Raw genomic sequence first — 19,927 nt, 5'->3', positions numbered from 1 at the left:
GATGGATGACTAGGTAACCATTTCCGAAATACATGTTTCACACTACTTACATCCCTCATAATAAGGTTCCGTTCATGGTTCGGTAATTAAGACAACACTCAACCCGAGACACAAGAAAACAAACTTTTGCCCTTTGAAGAATGAATTTTATGATGTTGGTATAGCATCGAAAGAAATCTGAGTATCATGTATATTTTACCCATGCAAAGTGAATAAGAATCTCTGTCAACTGTTTCCTTTGATCAATCAAGGTAGTGAGTAATATTATCCATGCATATCAGTTGAAACTGCGATCAGAAAAGTAGGTCCGCTTCATGACAACTGTTTTGTATCTTGTTACGACAAGGAAAGGTTTATTGAATTTTCTTACGAATAATCATGTTAAGACTTGAAATGCAAAAGAATATCTATGCGACAATTTTCTATGTCATCATTAAATATCAAGAGTGACAAACTGTTATTATTCATTGTTGTGTAATTAGAAAGAAAATAGAAAAAAATGTAATATTGAGTAAAAAAAATTAATAAAAAAAAGTGGTTTTCCGGGTGAGAACAGTTACTCAGCAGGTATCTGGTGTCTCGCTACATAGGCCCTTTGATATTAAAATAGAAAATATAGTGTGAATAAATTAAATTAATTAAGATGGCTATTCAGTCTTATACATATATCATGAGACAATCAATGACAATTCTATTCCTGATCATTATCTATGTGATTTTGATATAAAGAGATAGGTTGATAAATTGTTATTTTGGGTGTATGCAATAAGACTATACTCGTTTTCTGCTGATTCATATCGTCAAATTTAAATGGTGAGACATCAGCTAAAATCACTCTCCATTCCTGGTCAAACAATCACTGTGTATGATTAGTCAACTGACATCATTTGTATATATATATATATACTAAATCTATTCGGGTAATGACCTTAACATAAAAAGTGAAATTGAAAATAATCTAAACTGATCCTCTGTAAAAAGGAAGAAATCTAAACAACCATTTATGTCTGTTTTAGCAGGTTTATGACTTAATTACATTTTCTATTTATAATTCGTGGATATCTATTGTACCTGAAAAGCTGATCGTATTAAATTTTCTTTAATACATATTTTTTGTATATACATGCTTACCGTTCTTGTAATTATGTGTTGACGCCCGTTACTGGGTGTTGTGTGTTTGTTATCTGTGTTTATTTTGTTGTTGTTTTTTCTGCTTGTTTAAATTTGAGAAAAGTTGTCAACTCGTACAAGTCATATAATAGTTCACGAAAAAAATAAACTTCATGTAGACATTTAAGTTTTAAAGAAGTTTTTAACAAAAAACTTAAGTATCAACGGTGCACTTAATCTGCAAGAACTCCATCTGTATTCAAATGATTGTAATGGAGACTGAATGTCAAGTATTTTACGTGTCATGTGTTTTAGAATAAAAAGTAATAAAATTATCACTTCTCTGGTGATGCCGTTTACTAAAATGTTTTATCTCGTGAAGCCCAACGTCGGTGATGTATATAATGTTTATTGGGTCGGTGAAAGTTTGAGAAGAGTTTGAAAGAGGAATGAACAAGTAGACAAGAAAACTGTAGGGTGGGACTAAGAAAGGCGAGGAGAGTTGTTAAAGGATATAGTTTACATAAAGTGAAGGAAGGAGAGTTGTACTGAAGTAACGAAAAGGCTTTTAGATTTACGACGTATATTCTGTGACAAGCATATTGAATGGCCAATGTTACTAGTATGCGCATGCGCGAGAAAAGAAGTTATTCTTGTGCGCAAGCGCAGAAAATATGTTTCTGCGGTAATCAGTGTCCCGTAACACAAAGGTTAGCGATTAATCGTACGCTTGGTTTTCACGATTGATTGTACATTGTAGTCAATGGAATCGATCGTGGAAAAATGTTCTACGATCATTGTTAAGCTTTGTGTTACGGGCCCCTGGTTAGAGAGCGCTCACAATCACGACGTAGCCGCTCCCTACAACGCACCAATTCCTTTGAAAATGCAAGTCAAATCACAACGCAGAGCTGAGAGGCTCTTGTCGAAAGTTAATGGACCGGGACAGCAGATCATGCGAAGAATTGCACCGGACGAACAATTGCAAATATGTCGTTGTCCAGGGTCGAGAGACGACGCTGCTGTCTCAGTCCACCAACTTTGGACAAAAGCCTCTCAGCTATCCATTGTGATTTGACTTACATTTTCAAAGGAATTGGTGCGTTATAGAGAGCGGCCGCGTAGTGAACGCGAAAACTCTCTATCAAAGAGGTCAAATCTAAAGCTGATTTTCGGAGTGGAAGGTGTGATTGAGAGTTAGAAATTGAGATGGAGATAGACCCATACACCCCCACACATACACACCCTCACACACACAGGCTCAGAAATACATAGCTTCCGGAAAAAAGACCCTTTCAACGAAACTACTGCAAAGTAAGAAATTAACGGAATGGCGATCCTCGTGATCATAAATATACTGATCATTCAAAAAGAAAAAAAAAGGAAATATCGAATAAATCATTCAAACTAATGAACGTTAAGTAATTTTTAATGAAGGTAACTGTAAAGTAAACAGTTTTATTAAATACCTGCTTGAGTCGCTCGGTGGTTCCTGCTTGTGCGTACGTGTGTGTCGAAGTATGTCGAATCATTTGAATTATTCCCATTTAATCGTGTGACTTCATTGGAGAAAGAGATGCAAGATAGGACATAGCGATATATTCTAAGCAATGTTTGATGAAGACAGCCATTGCATTTAGGGTAAATTGCCAATTTGTCTACTGCCAACTCGTCCACTCACCACACGGTCTACTTTCATTTGGTCTAATGCCATTCCGTCCATCAACATTTCGTCTTACAACCATTTGGTCCAATCATCACTTCGTCTAATCACCATTTTGTCTATGACCATTTCATTTTAATTCATTTTGCACAATTATTACTTAATCTAATTAGACCACATTGTATATGGACTAAATGGCTATTGGGCCAAATGGTTATTAGGCGAAATGGTGAGTGGATGAATTGGCGATTAGACCATTGTAGATAGTGGACGAACTGATGGTAGACCAAATGATAGTAGACGAGTTGGCAGAAATAAACCTCTGATAGTCGCCCTGGTCGGTTGTACAGGAGCTGATGTAGAAAATTTAAGTTGAAACAACATGGTTGAACAGACTGTTCAGCCAGTAGTCTCATCAGCAACTAACTAGAAAATAAATAAAGGTAATGTTGTGTACACCCATGTGCAGTGAGTCAAGAATAGATAAATAAGCCTGATGATACAGTATTAAGGGTGGATACAAAAATACAATAAAGGCATTAGGAGACTTAAAGGAAGGATAAGTTAAAAAGCTTTAGGGTATAAAGGGGCGATTCCATGCTAGAAAAATCAACCATTTTCTCCAAACCTTTCAACCTGCTGCCCAAACAAAAATGGAACTTAAATTTGTTTTGTGGTAATATTAAAGTACTACTGGGTAGTCATGTAAAAAATTGACAACCAACACAAATATGTTTTCCATTGATGAATTAGCCCTGGGTGAAAATGTTGCGTGTCGTACGGGACATTTCTGAGTCCCGTACGACACACAACATTTTCAACTGTATCATGTTTATCATGTTTTTTGTTGGTTATCAGTTTTTCACATCACTACCGTTTTAACTTTAATACTGACAAAAAGAAAGTTTTATTGCTCTAGTATTTAGCTAAGAGACCGTAAATTGTTGTCAAAATGTCCTTTACGATACGTATGGAATCGCCCAAAGGTGAATTGACCGGCGCATTGCATTAAAAATGCATATCTGACTGAAGCCGACCATTGCATACGAGTATAATCTTTCTAAAATATGTAATCCTCTTTTGAATACCCTTTTCCTGAAACCTTTCTGAGTTCGGATGGAAATGGCATTGATTTTTAATGATTTTGAACTCATCCCTATACCAATGGGTTCAAGACAATTCGTAATACACTCTAAAAACAAATCAGTCAAAAATTACTAGTGAATATGGTCAGCTGTGTGCAACTGTTATTCTGGTCATATTTGACTATTTTCGAGTCGCATTTTACTAGAACGGAGTTATTTCAGACTAGAATATCTGTCAGAAATGTGATTATCAGTGATTGTCATGTCAGTTGCACCCAGCTGACTACTGGTCTAGTCAATTTGACTGATTTGTTTTACTGAGAGCGGCGATAGCTCAAACTACATGAACCTCTTACTGCTTCTATGTACATTGATTTTCTAAAACTATGCAAGCTTTAAAGAAAATGTCGGAGAGTATACCGTTTCTGCCTTTTTTTATTCATTTTTTCATTCTCATTAAAGGTTTGGGGGTGAGTCTGAGAGATTTTTGGCACCAGTTTTCCGCCATCATTTGCCATGAATTCGCGTGTAAGACCTACACGACAAATATGCATGTACATGCCATCCGAGCATGTGTAATTCGTTCATTCATGCATTTTCTTTGTGAAAAAAATGGGTTAATTTGAAACAATAACTTGTTAGTCAAATGCAACATGATTTGTGAAATGGCAGAGAGTTTTCCTTTGGTTCTTTGATTTTTTTCCTGGAGATTATGATTCAGATAATTCAACTGTGTGGGCTTAATACCTTACTCTTTAAACAAAATCAATGTAGCATGTGTAAGATATTGCTTCCTTTGTCATAAAATCATTTAGACTAATACCATAACCCTTTTCCGTTTCCACTTCAGTCATCCATCAATGGCAGGATAAGTAGTCTCTCATTCCATATTGATTCAGACCCGTTTAAGTGTATTTCTCTTTGTAATCATTATTGTATATTTGTTTTATATATTTATTTATTTATTGGTATATATCCACATAAAAATTGACCAGCAGCACATATTGAAAGGGTCAATTTACAAAAATTCATGAAGTACAATTAAAGCAAATAAACAAAAACGAAATTACAGTATTAGTATATCAAAACTTAGATCCAATTTAAAGGTGTGTCTCATAAATAGAAGATTGAGGAATAGGGAAAGACGCAAAGGGGAAGAGAGAGAGAGAATAAAAATAAGAGTAATGGAAAGAAAGAGAGGGAGAGAGGGTGAATGACCTCCAAATAGAAAGATAAATTAGAGTGAGGTAGAATGAAAAACAGAAAGTGGTGAAGAAGAGGAGAATGACATAACGAACATAGACGACACAATATTGTCAAATATGATTGACGCTACATAAAGACATGAATATCCTATATGAGATTCAAAATAAATTATATATATTATTTTTGTTGTAGTGACAATATGGAAAAAACGCGATGTCCTCGGCAGGCAGTGCTTCACTTTTTCTGCACGTATCAAAATCACTTGCAGTTTCTCCAGTTTGTAGATTTGCACACTGCTTTTCTCCGAAGTAAATGCAAATCATCAATCGAAATAATTCAATTACAACCACAACGATGTATTTGATGAACAACCATGAAGGAATCAAATTCATTTATTTTTTTATTATCATTTGATTCCCTTTTAAACATTAACCCATATATTTACTCATTTGTTTAACTTTGATAAAAATAACAGTATATTTTTAACCTATTCTTATTAAACCTTTAGTTGATTTTTCTTAGCTGATTATAAAATTGTTCATTACTATCCATTTTTTAATAAATTCAGTAGCTTCTTATTTAATATTTGGGTAGCCTACCTTTAAAAGTCTTGGGTAGTGTAAAGCTTACTACATAATAAGATATTTCAATTTGAAAATATTGAACTTGATCAAGATGTTGTTTTATTTTTTTCTGAAAGAAATCTGATCATACAAATAATAAATGGTTTCGATAATGATGATAATAACAATAATAATGATGATGATGATGATGATAATAATAATAATAACGATATATTTACCCTTTGGTAGCCACTTCAGTTCCGAAAACTGTTCTCCTAGCGATGTTAGTCGGCTTTGATTTTATTTAAATCTTTATGTGAGACTATCAATCCATTTTATGCAATAAGTTGCAAACAGAATTAGGAGGAAGGTCACACCTGACCGTGTAAGCAAGTGTATGTCATAGTACAAGATGTGTGACCGTTCATTTTCTCTTTTAATCCAATACCCTGTTATCTAGAATTCAAGTCGTAAAATCAAGAATAACATTTTGTTAGCAACACAAAACATAAAAATTCAAACTCTAATATATTTGACGAAGTCATATGTGTTGTTGACAAACTTCAAATCTTGATGATAAGAAATGTGATTACGGAAACGGCTGTCCATAAGCCTACATACGTTGGCATAATGTTGCTAACACGTTTAGGCGTGACATCTACTATGGTCGCTGTCAAATGACTGGAAAAGCCATTAACTGAGGTTTTCCAAAATAGAGGCAGAGATCAAGCCGAGATGACAGTAAAATCTTGGTTGAGGAGTTTTATATTATGACGTAAAACGATTTTACATAATCCTGAAATACATATTTGGTGCTGAAAATTAGGAAAGTGAATCTCCTTATTTATTATGACGTAAAACGATTTTAGATAATCCTGAAATTGATATATTTGGTGATGAAATTTTGGAGAGTGAATCTTGTTGGTTTCCCTTTCATTACAGACGAGGCAAACAAAAAGCTAAGAAGGATACGTGCTTAATAATGCATAATGATTTACCTCGTTTTTCACCTGAATTAGAACTGTACTAAATCCGAACAAAACGCTTAACTTTTAAGCCAAACCGGCATCTCATCTGTATATTTGCCTCTGATCTTCTTCCAACAAAAAGTAAGGTGAACTTTTTTCTTTTTTTTTCTCGAGCAGTCTCTGCTTTATTGCTAACAAACTCTCGTCTTATAGCTTCAGATAATTATACAATGCGTTCCAGGGGAAATTAAAACTGGATTCCTACATCCTTTTTCGTCAAAGGAAAATTAATTATGGTATTCCAGAACACATTATCACACAATTCAATTATTCCTTTACATTTGCTACCTCAATATGTGACGAACACTTCACGCATTAACGAGCAAGATGGGTTTGAAATTTTAATGTAAAAATCATGTTGCGCAGAAAATTGAACAAGATTGGTTCATGATACGACAACCGTGCTTATTCGACGATTGGCTCATTAGCATTTCTTCTATCGTGTCTGTATTCTTTGTAAAGTTTCTCTCACTGAACCCTATTTAAATGAGAGCGGAATCAGATTGAGTTTCTGCGCAAATTTTTCCTGATAGACCTTCATATTTATTGTTTGTTGTCTGCCATGCGTGAATGATTTGGTAAGCTGTTGGTCTAAGATTAAAGATGAGAGTCCATTCTTACCATAAGTATCAAATTCATGGTAATAGTTAATAATTGTGAGATCTATCCCTGTTTCTGTATCTCTATTTCTTTTTTTGTGGGATGCACTGTATCATTATGAGTCTAGGTCTTCAATACAAAAATTTAGGTTCTCGTACCAGAAAATTATTTGACAAGCAAAAAAAAAAAAAAAAAAAGGTCTTCAGGCTCTTCAGGAGGGCATTAAAGGTCTTCAAGTTCGTCAGGGGGGCAAAAAAGGTCTTTTAAGCTCGTCAGGGGGGGCAGGTATGTGTCTTTTGTATGGGTTGTGGCTCGTCAGGGGGGGCAGAGTGCCCCCTCTGCCCCCCCCCCCCCGTAGGTACGCTAGTGAGCGTGACCAATAACCATGCAGAAAGCGAATATCAAAATACGCGTGAAATCAGATAAGGGAGAAAAGAATAATTATCTTATACTGAATAAAATACTTAATTGAAAAGAGGATGATTCAGTTGGAAAATTTTCGGAACATGCCTGGTCGGCGGGAAAAGGGGTTGGATGAAGAGGAGTATTGTGTTACAATGTGAAAATCATTATCTGCACCAGTGGAAATCACCATGCGTCAATGATCCTCACACAGATTCTAATTCTGCTTTCACCGTCCGTTTATTAATGTTTTATTAGGACTAAATCGATGTCGAGTCACTATAATATCCCTTTTTTGTCTGGTTAGACTAGTTTTCAAACATTGAAAAGGGATTGAATTTATCAATAATATTTGCTTGATATCTCGAATAAATTAAAAGAATCCAGAACGAAAAGTAGGCCCACATTGGTGGGGGAAATTCTTTGCTGCTGCACCCCCCCCCCCCCACACACACACACAAGCAATTTAAATAGAATCCTCTCTTCAGTCATTCCAAATTAACCTATCTTATGTCTCTTAATTGTTCCCAATATCCTATAAACTCCCTAAACAAATTGCATTATTTTTGTTCATGTACATAATATGATTTCCTTTTTTTTACTGTTTAATATGTTACATTGGCGTCTTGAGCATTCCTTAGAATGGATTATGTGTGCATTCAAATGGAATCATTATTATTATATTTCGGATGGAATATTTGAGAATAATGAAGTTAAGAATCGCGAAATTATACAATTAAAGCATGAAAAATTATGTAACAGCATTATATACATTACGCAAACCCATTCATTCGGAATAGGCACATCAACTACTAGCATGGACCTATTACGAATAGGTCCATGCTACTAGTAAGTGTCATAAAAACATACCTCATGCATGTACATGTATGTGTCAAACTATTTATTTTAAATTACGCACAGCAAGCGTCAAGACTTTACTATCGTTTTTTAAATCCATAAGCTGAATTTAAACGCTTAACATTATTTCCTTCCCTCCATCACTGAAAAGTCACAATTTTCTCTAAATTTGGTTTTATACCGATTGATATTACCCTTTGTGTGCTATTCTATCATGTGTTAAAATACGTTTTGGCATTTTTGCAGTTTAGAAATTTTCCATATCAATTAAATATATCCAGGGTTACTTTAAAATCACGAGACACTGTCTATTAGAATAATTATCTAAATTATGAGTGGTAATTAATAACAGAGTACATTCTTAAAAGAGTTTTGAAAAAGTTGCCAATGCGTTGCTCCAACATGTACGACCTTTATAAATAATCAAGTCAATCGAATTATTGGTTAGATTTAGAATGCTTGTTGCTATTGCCAATTTTATTGACTGGACATTTATTTACTAACTAAAAATCATTATATGTGTGTGTGTGTGTGTGTTTTGTGCTAATCAACATTCTTACCAATCCCGATAACGATCTATATATGGTGCATTGAGTATGCAAGTAGGCCTGTGTATGATTGTATGTGTGATAGTTTGTGTTGAGCCCTTACAAAGGTGTGTGTGCTTTGGTGTGAGGGTGCATATGGTGTGTGCTTTGGTGTGAGGGTGCGTATGGTGTGTGTGTGTGTGTGCGTGAGCTTTAATTTGTTTGGGATGTGTGATGGATTGTAGGTGGGCTCTTACAAGGGAGTATGTGTGCATTGGCGTGGGTGTGTGTGTGTGTACTGTACAGGTGCTATGGGTGAATTCTTACAATGGGAATGAGATGTGGGTGCTTAAAATGTGTGCGTGTGCGTTTTAGCGCGTGCGTGTGTGCTTGCAAATTTGCTGCAATGGTTTGAGCTCTGCTGATGTGACGGTGTTGAGTGGGTTGGCCCAATTGTAAAGTCATAATACTAAATACCATCCCATATCATAGGAATTGTTATTTTAGACGCCATTCTGCGGCGATCTGTCTTTCATCTTCTCGCTTTTACCACAGAATTATATGCGTTCATGCGTCTTAATTGAGTGGTGTTAATACTTCTATACCCGCGTGGTCACCCTACCATGGGCGGGTCTGCGGTGGGCTACAGGCCGGGTATGATGACCTTGGCGTATAGTCTCCCAAACATATTCCGCTGTTGGTGGGTGAAAATTGTTTAGGTCTTCTTCTTATTATTATTTTTGTTCTTCTTCTTCTCATTCTTCTCCTCCTCCTTCTTCTTCTTCTTCTTCTTCGTTGTTCTTCCTCCTTATTTTATCCGCTGTCTCCTTTTCTAGCATCTTCTATTTCTTGTTTCCCCCTTTTCTTATTTTCCTCCTCCTCCTTCTTTTTTTTCTTCCCAATCTTCTTCCTCTTTTCCTCCTCCTGCTCCTTCTTCTTCTTTTCCTCTTCTTCTTCTTTCGTTTTCTTCTTCTTCTATTTTGTTTGTCAGGTAGTGAATAAGATACCTAAGACACTATGGCGTAACGAGGCTAATACTTGGGGTAACTTTAAAACTGTGTAAACTCATATTGTGAGCGGGCGAGGCAACCGGACAAGAAAGCCAATTTCTAAGCTTGGTCATCGGTTTTGTAATAAATTTGGCATGTAAAAGTTGAATCGTACACATATAAAGGATATTCTATGAACATAATAATGTGAAGATATAATTTATATATAATAATTTGCAACAAAAAAATTCACTTGAAAATTGGGGGCATCAAGAAACCGCAAACCCTCAGCGGTAAACCAGTGCAAAAATATGCGTCATAATGATTAATCCAGCATGTGTTGTCTTATATTTCGCACAACCCTAAGATCTCATTAATCTCTAAGGTTGGCCCCAACCTTTCATCCATCTCAATATTATTAAACATGGAGAAAGACGAGTCCTTTGAACCAGAACACAGCCTACCCAATATAATCTCCTCCCAACTTCACAATTCCTTCCAGTACCAAACTAGGACTAATTAACTCCACACCAACACTCCTTGTCCTGTGCTCAAGCAACGAAAAAGGTAAAAAAAAAAATCGAATTTACTAATTTGCTTCCATACTTCATTAACGTTAAAATAATGCGACAATCGCCTATTATCTTTTTTTTTTGCGGACCCGGTTACGGCAATTACACACGTATTTTCTGTACGCATGATATGCGGCGCCTTTAGTGGTCATTTCTATTTTAATTTCGGGAATAATCACTGCTTTGTGCTATCATATTTCACATATCGCAAACGTTTCTCATTCATCTTTATTTTAATTATTCTTTATCTTCATGTTCATTATGTCTTATCTGTCAAATTTGATACCAAACGGATAATTATAGTGCATAATCACTTTTTTAACTCTTATTTAACGGTTAAACGAAGACTTCATTTTCGAATGAATATTATCATCTGTCATGCTTCCTGACAATTTTATTGGTATCATACTGAGTGTACTCTTTCGCTGAAACAGTCATTATTTATAGATAGTAAGAAGGCAACCTCTATTTTCACTTTTATTCCTCCAGATATGCAATTTTCGCGCTCAGTTTCATTTTCATATATTATTATACTTCCAAATTCATTGATTTGCCAAACAAGAAAGCATGATTAAATATTGCGAGGGATCCGCTAAACATTATTATTGATTTCATTCGCATCTATCGGTATCAGTTCAAATCACGTTTAGGTAAGTAAGATTTCATTTCCCTTTCCCCACTCCCCCCCCCCCCCCTCCCCTTCAATGTCTTCCTATCTCTTTTCCTACCTTTCTCTCTCTCTCTCCATCTCTCCCTTCATCCATCCATCTATCTATCTTTATCCACCTACCTATCTATCCATCTATCTCTCTATCTATCTATCTGTCTGTCTGTCTTTCATCATATTCATCTGTTTATCTATCTATCTATCTGTCTGTCTGTCTAAATTAAAAGGCAGTAATTTTGGCTATTGCTTAACCAATTCAGCTACACTTAATACCATGAGTTGTATATATTCTTTCTCAAAGAAACAAAATTGCTTCCATACTAATAATATATTCTTTACCGTATAGCCAACAAGTATGGTTTCCAAAATGTCCAAGATAATGACATAAATATTATTTTTCATAATGACAAAGTGGCGTTCAAACTAATGATATTTGTTGTGTTTTTTTGCCATAGAAACTAAGTGGCGTTCCAACTAACAATATATTCTTTGTTATGACAACAAAAATGGTTTCAAAACTAATGTCATGTTCTTTGTCATGGAAACAAAATACCGTCCAAGCTAATAATATATTATTCGTCATAGAAACAAAATGGCTTCCAAACTCATCCTCGCCTTCGTCCTGGCCGCCTGCATTGTGCTCACTGTCGCCGAGTTCGTCGATGACTTCGATTTCGACCTCGAAGAGGAGGAAGAATTCATGAACAAGAGGGACCCCATGGCTGCCCTCATGGCCGAGTTTGAACAGGATGAAGAGATGGAGAAAAGGGGAACAGGAACTGGAAGATTCTTCCGTGAGTTACATGAATTTTGAACATGTTGATTAGATACCATTGAACTTTTCTTAAATACAAATTATGTCTTTGAATAGATATATAGCATTGAATCCTTATACTGAATAGATACCATGTAATTCTTCTTGAATACAAATTACGTCCGATATTGAATAGATACCATATACTTATTACATTTAATAGATAGCATAGATCACTTGAGTATAAATTATGTGACTGTGCCTAACCTAGTCTTAAAGGGATAGGTCTAATAATAATAAACAAAATAATTATAACGTCATATTTTACCCAGGGTAGCCACTTCAGTTCCGAAAACTCTTCTTCCTTCAGGCCCTGCTTAACAATCATGATAATGCTATATACCCCCTGCTTTAGCACAGCTATCTTGGTCGTGTTGATCAGGCGCTCGAGCATTCGAGGAAATTCTTCCTATACCGGGAACCCATTCGCCTCACCTGGGTCGAGTGCAGCAAACTCTTAAAGTATTGGTCAGAGTAGCCAATCTGTTTGTGAAATGTCAGAAAGACAACACTTGTCAATAACCAATAGATGGTTGATTTAGACCATATCATTTGTCGGTCAAAATATATTCACCAACTTTTGAGATGTTGACTAACCATGTTTTAAGAGTGCATCCATGAATTTATTTTGTTTGTTTGTATCGTTTGCATTTATTTCCCAATAAAAATGATAAAATATACATATATGTTCAAATGTGACAAGTCGTACACATCATATAAAATATGGAGGATAGCCGGCCCATTTCAACGGTATTAACAAAATACCACTGTTCTGCCATGGGGTACTTTAAAAAGAGTTCATTATAGTTCAAGGATTCATCTCATCTTTGTCGCTGTTGAATCATAGGTCACGCTGATTGTTTCCTTAACTTCCCTCCTTTTCAATATAGAATATTTACTTGTAGGGTACTTCAGAAGATAAACTCCTTCGTGCTCTAGTCACACCAACGATACCTTCTCCAGACCGACCAAATCTGTTACGATATATCGAATGGCATATGATCGTTTTGGTTTGGGGTCGGTTTCTCTGAAGCGTGACCTATGATGCAACAGTGACAAAGATGAGATGAGATGAATTCTTTTTTAATAGGAACCCAATATTTTTTCAAGATAAAACCATTTTTTTTTTCAATGTTGGGGGAAACTCGTAAACTTGTTTGGGGGCACGTCTGGTACGCATAAGCCTATGCGAACTAAATTTGAGTATTTTAGACTCTAATATCGTGAATAACGAAGTGGTGAGGGGTTCATTAATATCGTAAATAGATCTTTGTACAGATAAATCAATGTTATGAGAGCTCATTGGTATACATCCTATGAAATTCTAAAGGATCAAACGATAGGAATCATTATTAGGCTTACGTCTTATAATTATAATATATACATTGTCGTTTTTAGTATTTTTTATAATTTTATTAGTCTTTCTTCTGGGGATATTCTTGATCGCATGATATGAAGTTTGGACCTGACTTTAAATGTTCAAAGGGCATGATACGGGCATGATGAGCTATTGAAGGTAACATAATTTGTGTTCTCAATCAAATAACAGGATTATTATACATTCCATTACTTTCGTTCTCTTTTCACACTCCTTTTTCCTTTTTTCCTTCCTTGTCTCAACTTTTTTTGTCCTCTTCTTTTTTACTATATGAAAAGTCGTTAGGGGCGACCACCTCTGACCCCCTCTAGCACGGCCACTGCTTCTAGTTGTGGTAACCCGTACACAGTTTAAAAAAAAATAAAATAGCGCATCGTTTAAGCCTGTCCCTCTAACAACAAGTTGTTTAAACTTTTTTGTAATATTGTTTAAAGTTTTTAAACTTGTTTTAAAAGTTTAAACAGTTGTTTAAGAAGTTTAAACAATAGTTTTTAGAGTGACGGGCTTAAACAACGTGCTTAAGAACTTTTACAGTGTATTATTTGTTTTATTTTCGTCCACAGTTTGTCGTCAACCCATCTCCAAGGCTGTCTGTAAATGCGACAAGACCAAAAGCAGGAGGGTGGCCGGCTACAGAAAATTCTGTCGAATGGGTATAAATTTATTTCACACGTCCTATAAAATTATACAATACATCAGTTTTCAGACCAGGGGGCCGTTTCATTAACCTGTTCGTAAGTTAAGAATGACTTTAAGAACGACTGGTGATCCTTTATTGTGGTAAGTGGTATACACCAAAACGTTCATTGGCGAAAGTTTAGCGGGTATTAAAGGATCACCAGTCGTTCTTAAAGTCGCTCTTAACTTATGAACAGCTTTATGAAACACCCCCCTGGCGTTCATTCCACAAAGACAACTATAATTATAACTTTATCTTTACTCCAAGTTCCATGGATACCTTTTCATAACGATTGGTGATAAATCTGATCATCTGGACTTACATTTTGAAACGGAAAGTACAGTTTCACGTCCGATCCGGGACGCTTCTTTAGCTCGTCTGAACTGGCGGGAAATCGCTTTTGCCACTTGACGGCGACGCACGTCCCGGGTCGGACTCCGGTGAAACTCTACTCTCCGTTTCAAACTTTAAGTCCAGATGATCAGCTTTATAATCGTTTTTTTTTTTCATGAATGAACCAAAGTATACATCAGTTTAAACCTTTATTATGTTTATTGTGATTGGCTGCTGAGCCATGTTGCTATGGTACTTTCAATAATGGCAAAGTTGAAATAGTTAAACTATTTCACTCCTATAAATTGAGTCTACTCCAGAATACTTAGAATATCTATACACTCTAAATTCCAAGGATTTGAAATAAATCCAGATCGGCTGTGAATAGTGACCAGCCGAATATTAGATTTCGATTTAAACCTTGGTTTAAACATAAATCTAAAAGATTTGAGTTTAAATCTTTTGAGATTTAAAATTTAATCCTTAAGATTCAAAGTAATCAAAAACTCGGATGGTTACTATTCACAGGAATCACAGCCGATCTGGATTTATTTTAAATCCTTGGAATTTGGAGTGTGAATAGGTAAACAAGCATTTTTAAAATATAAGATTTAAAACGCACATCCTAGAATAAGACTACGCCCTTTTCACAACGGCTTTGCAAAGTTTCTGTTTGAACACTTTCGGCAGTCAATTCCATCAATGCTGTTCTCTTTCTCTCTCCATTCTCCAGTGTAATTTCTGCCAAGACTCGGCTGGGTGGTAACCAGCGAAAATCTGCACATGCCCAGTAGCCTCATGACGTCACCAAACTCAATCCTGTTGCCCTCTTGCCGTGATGTGATGACAACCCTTTTTCGAAATGGAGATAGATTTGCCCCGCCCAGAGCTTGTTCTTAATTATCGAAAAGCATGTTATAAGTCAAGTACCATTTACTTTGGCGACTCTCTTGAGACATTTTGAAAAGAAAAATGCGAGACACGTCATTCCATATTTTTCATTTCTATTCATAAGACAAACTAAGGTATCCTTTTATTATATTTCACTCAAAAATGAACGTCAAAAATATGATATATCGATATTAGTTTTTGATATGAGTTTCACGTTCATGTAAATTCAAAAGTAATTTCATCATTGTTTTCCTCAGTGTTTACCCATAACCCACGTCCAACCCCACCTCCTGTGAAAATGAAGAAAAAATGCGTAGACTAAGCATGTTTTAAAGAGTCTTTTTTATTTGTCGCTTTTATTTTTGTATTGTCTGTTACTGGTTAATCGATATATTCGCTTGCTGTTTTATTATTTTCGTCAAGAAAGATTGTTCTTTTCAAATTGGCTGAATATCAAACTGAATGTGTGACCCCTTGTAACAAAGTTTCCCTATTAAACCCTCAGTTTCTCAAAGTTCAAAATTGAAAGTGGCATTTTGTCATGATGATGACGATAAGATCGGCGGTAGTTAGGCTATGTTGATGAGGTGGAAGACAAAATAAACTGCATCGTGGAGTCATTTTCTTTTTAAACTGAACACGTTGCTTAACAGGCGATAGAGAGAAACATAGCCATCCTAGACCGCTCTTTTTGTAATCTTCTGTATGTTTTTTTTTTTCCAGTTTTCTTTTCTGTTTCCACCTCGTTTTTAACTCTTTGAAAATTTAAAAGGGGAAACCCCCTGCCCTGCAACCCTTTAATTTCGTTAAAGGGTGGTGGTGGTGATGATGATGATGAGAATGATGATGATGATGAAGAAGAAGATGATGATGATAATGACGATGATGATGGTGGTGGTGGTGGTGGTGGTCATGGCGATGATGGTGGTGGTGATGATCATGATCATGATTATGATGATGACGATTATGGTGATGAATTAAGTTGATGATGATGATGATGGTGGTGATAGTAATGTTGATGAAGATGATGATGACGATGATGATGAAGATGATGATGGTGATAATGATTATGATGATTATGATGGCAGTGGTGATGACGATGATGATGATAGTGGGGATGATGGTGATATTGATTATCATAGTGATTATGATGGTAATGATGATGATGGTGGTGGTGATGATAGTGGTGGTGGTGGTGGTAATGATTATTATGATGATGGTGGTGCTAATGACTATGATGATGATGTTGCGGATGATGATGATGACAATGATGATGACCATGATTATGATGACACTGGTGATGATGAATTAAGTTGATGATGATGGTGGTGGTTGTGGTACTAATGACTATGTGATGATGGTGGTGGCCTGATGGCGCTGCAAACGAAGAGTGTTCAAGTGATCTTTAACGAACTGGGATGTTGACGCCGCTGATTATTTTAAATAAAGGGTTCCAAGATATATTTGACGAGAGATGGCAGCAAACAAGTAAAGATTGTTCCGAGTGATGCCCTCAAAATATTGTTGTAGGATTCGCGAATCTTTGTTCAATGTAAATGAAACACCCCCCCCCCCCCCCCCCCGTCGCTCACTTTCAGATATCAACCTGCCCTCTCATCTTTCGTCACTCTTGCACTCCATCCCCTCTTCTTCTTCTCCTCCTTCGTCGTCTCCTCCTCCCTCCTCCTCGTCTTTCTCCCTTTTCTTCTTTCTCCTCCTTGGTACTCTCCTTCTCCTCGTCCTTCTCGTCCTCCTCCTCCTTCCTCTTCGTCTTTTTCTTCTTCTTCTTCTTCTCCTCCTCCTTCTTCTTCTTCTTCTTCTTTTTTTTCTTTCTCCTTTTGTCTCATTTTTCTGGGATTTTATGAAAATCAGTGACAAAATTAGATTTTCATTTTTGTTCTCGCTTGTGGCTATTTAGAAAAAAAGGCACCTGTAAGCCCTGATCCACTCCCTCCAAATTATTGACTCTAAAACCACTGCTCACATACACAAAATAAGATAGAAAAAACAAGAGAAATTGAAATTGTTCAGTACTCACTCTCTTATTACCACAATAGCGCCCATGGTACTTTACTACAATAGTAAATCAATATACATGTAGAAAAAAATTATCTTTTTTTTATACAAAATATTGGAATCATTTTCAATCAAGGTTATTTTATATACTAAACTAATATGAAAAATAATAAACGATAAGATAAAATTTCATAAATACATCATACAAGCTTAAAAATAAATCTTTTCATTTCCTCTCTCTCTATTAAATGACATAAATTTCACATAAATCATTGTAGACTATTAATCTATTTTGTTGCAATTGCATGTAAGCACTGGTTAGTTCTAAAGCACCGGTTGATATTTCATACGCTAAAATAAGCACCAATTAGTTCCCAATTAACACGTAAACTAAAGATAAGACACTTGTTTGATCTACAAAACGTACACAATATATATTAATTCATCAAAATCCCTACCAACATAGATTGGAATAAATAATTGAGAAAAAATTAGGGTATAAACTCCCAATCAACACCTGAGACCCTTTTTCACAAACTGTCAGAAGTCTAAAATTGCTATATCTCAACACAAATGTGTATCTGGCTTGTCTGAGAAGTAATACTCTGGGCAGTTTCAAGAAAGCAGGCCTCTGGGTTTCACAGGGCCCAAGAAAAACCAACACTCAAGCCTTTCCATCTGAAAAAGGAATGACTTTGCAAAGTAATAAAAAAAGAAAAATGGAAAGGATAAAGCTTTTGTCATAGGAGTGTCTTGTGAAAGTATAAACAAAAATGAAATCATATCATCAGAGTTGAGAATGGTAAAACTTCATTGTGAGTACTGAAGTGACGATGTCACATAAAACTTTATTTATCATTTTTATACATCTCAGCCGAGCATGCTAAAAAAATCAACACACATTGGGTGGAAAAACCAGGGCCCCGTGTTACAAAGAGTTGCGATTGATCTGATCAATCACAACAATGGAAAGCCAGTAAAGTCAACATATAAAATGCATGTTTGTTGACATTTTTTTTAAAGATATGAATGTATATCCATAAATTCATTGATTTCTTGACAGTTTGGCGTGTTCTTCTTTGTTAACAAAGGACATTTTGCAAATTTCCTGTAGAAAAAATTATGACACTGATGGATTTCCATAGAGTTATGATTGATTGGATCAATCGTAACTCTTTGTAAGATGGGGCCCTGTTCATGGGGGCTACCATGGGTTCCATGACATTTGCTCTGGCGACAATTGCTCCGACTGAAAATCTGCTCATTAAGCGAAACATAAAACCTAACCTCCATAAGTAAATAAACCCTAATCCTAATCTTTACATTATTCTGAACCAAAAACTCTTTTACAATCTTAACTCTAATCCTATGCCATCTGAGATATTAAGACCAGAGCAAATGTCGCAGGAGCATGTGTCCTGTCACCCTAAATATATGGCCATTTTTTATATAGTACATATTTAGCTCCATGAAAATTATTGTAAATTGGTCCGGTTAAAAAAAGTTACGAACCAGATTGTGGTTTCATAAAGCTGTTTGTAAGTTACGAGTGACTTTACTAACGACTAGTGATCCTTTCTCCTGGTAAGTGATATCCATCAAACTTTTCATTGTTGTTGATTGAGTGCCTAAAGGCCACTGCACCCCATACGATTGGTCTGCGACCCAATTGTTATAAAACGTAGTAGAGTTTGATGTTAATATATTGAGACATAGAATATCTTACTGTATAATGTTCTAAATCATGGTACGAATACCTAGGTTCAAATCTATGACTATGCCATCATCCTTATCAGAATAAAATCAAATTTAATATGTAGTCATAAATGACGTCATATTGTTTGATTGGCTATGACTTGAAACTAATTTGACCTTTACTCCAAAATAAAGGCTTTCAATCATCCAAAATTGTTGTATTAATATTCTTACAGTTGATTTGAGCCTCAAATGAATAATTTTTTTCAAATTACCATACCTTGGGCCACCATTAACAAATTCATGTCAAATTTGGTGTGTACAAGTTTTTCATCATGCTCTACTGAAATGATATGGTCCATGATAAATTTCCCCCCCAAAAAAAAAAAAAAAAAAAAAGAATAATGACATCATACTTTTTGGTACTCTCTTGTCTTTCCTCAAAGATCAGAATGGTCAGAAATGTCCAATATTCTACAGATTATGTTCAATATACTAAAAAGCACTTGAGTAGGTGCAAAATCCAATTTTGTTTTTTCTTACTGGAAATTACCTAATTATCTGTACTTGTTTACAAAATACAACAATCAATATCAGATAACACAGAGAAAATAGCATGGGAGTAACTTCCAAACCCAACTTTGGAGTCAAAGAGGTTGTACACGTAATAAAAGTTGAAAATGAGATGGGATGATTTCTACGTTTTTTCTTACAAATATAATTTTTCTACTTTTACATGTATTATATTAAATTTTGGCTCATAATGCTATGATTTCTATTCATGTACTACATGCACATGCTTCAGAAATCAAAGTCTTGGGATTATTTAAATCAAAAATTACAACAAGTGG

This window comes from Lytechinus pictus, chromosome 8, assembly GCF_037042905.1.
Source record: "Lytechinus pictus isolate F3 Inbred chromosome 8, Lp3.0, whole genome shotgun sequence".
Taxonomy (NCBI): Eukaryota; Metazoa; Echinodermata; class Echinoidea; order Temnopleuroida; family Toxopneustidae; genus Lytechinus; species Lytechinus pictus.
This window is presented reverse-complemented; position numbering follows the sequence as displayed.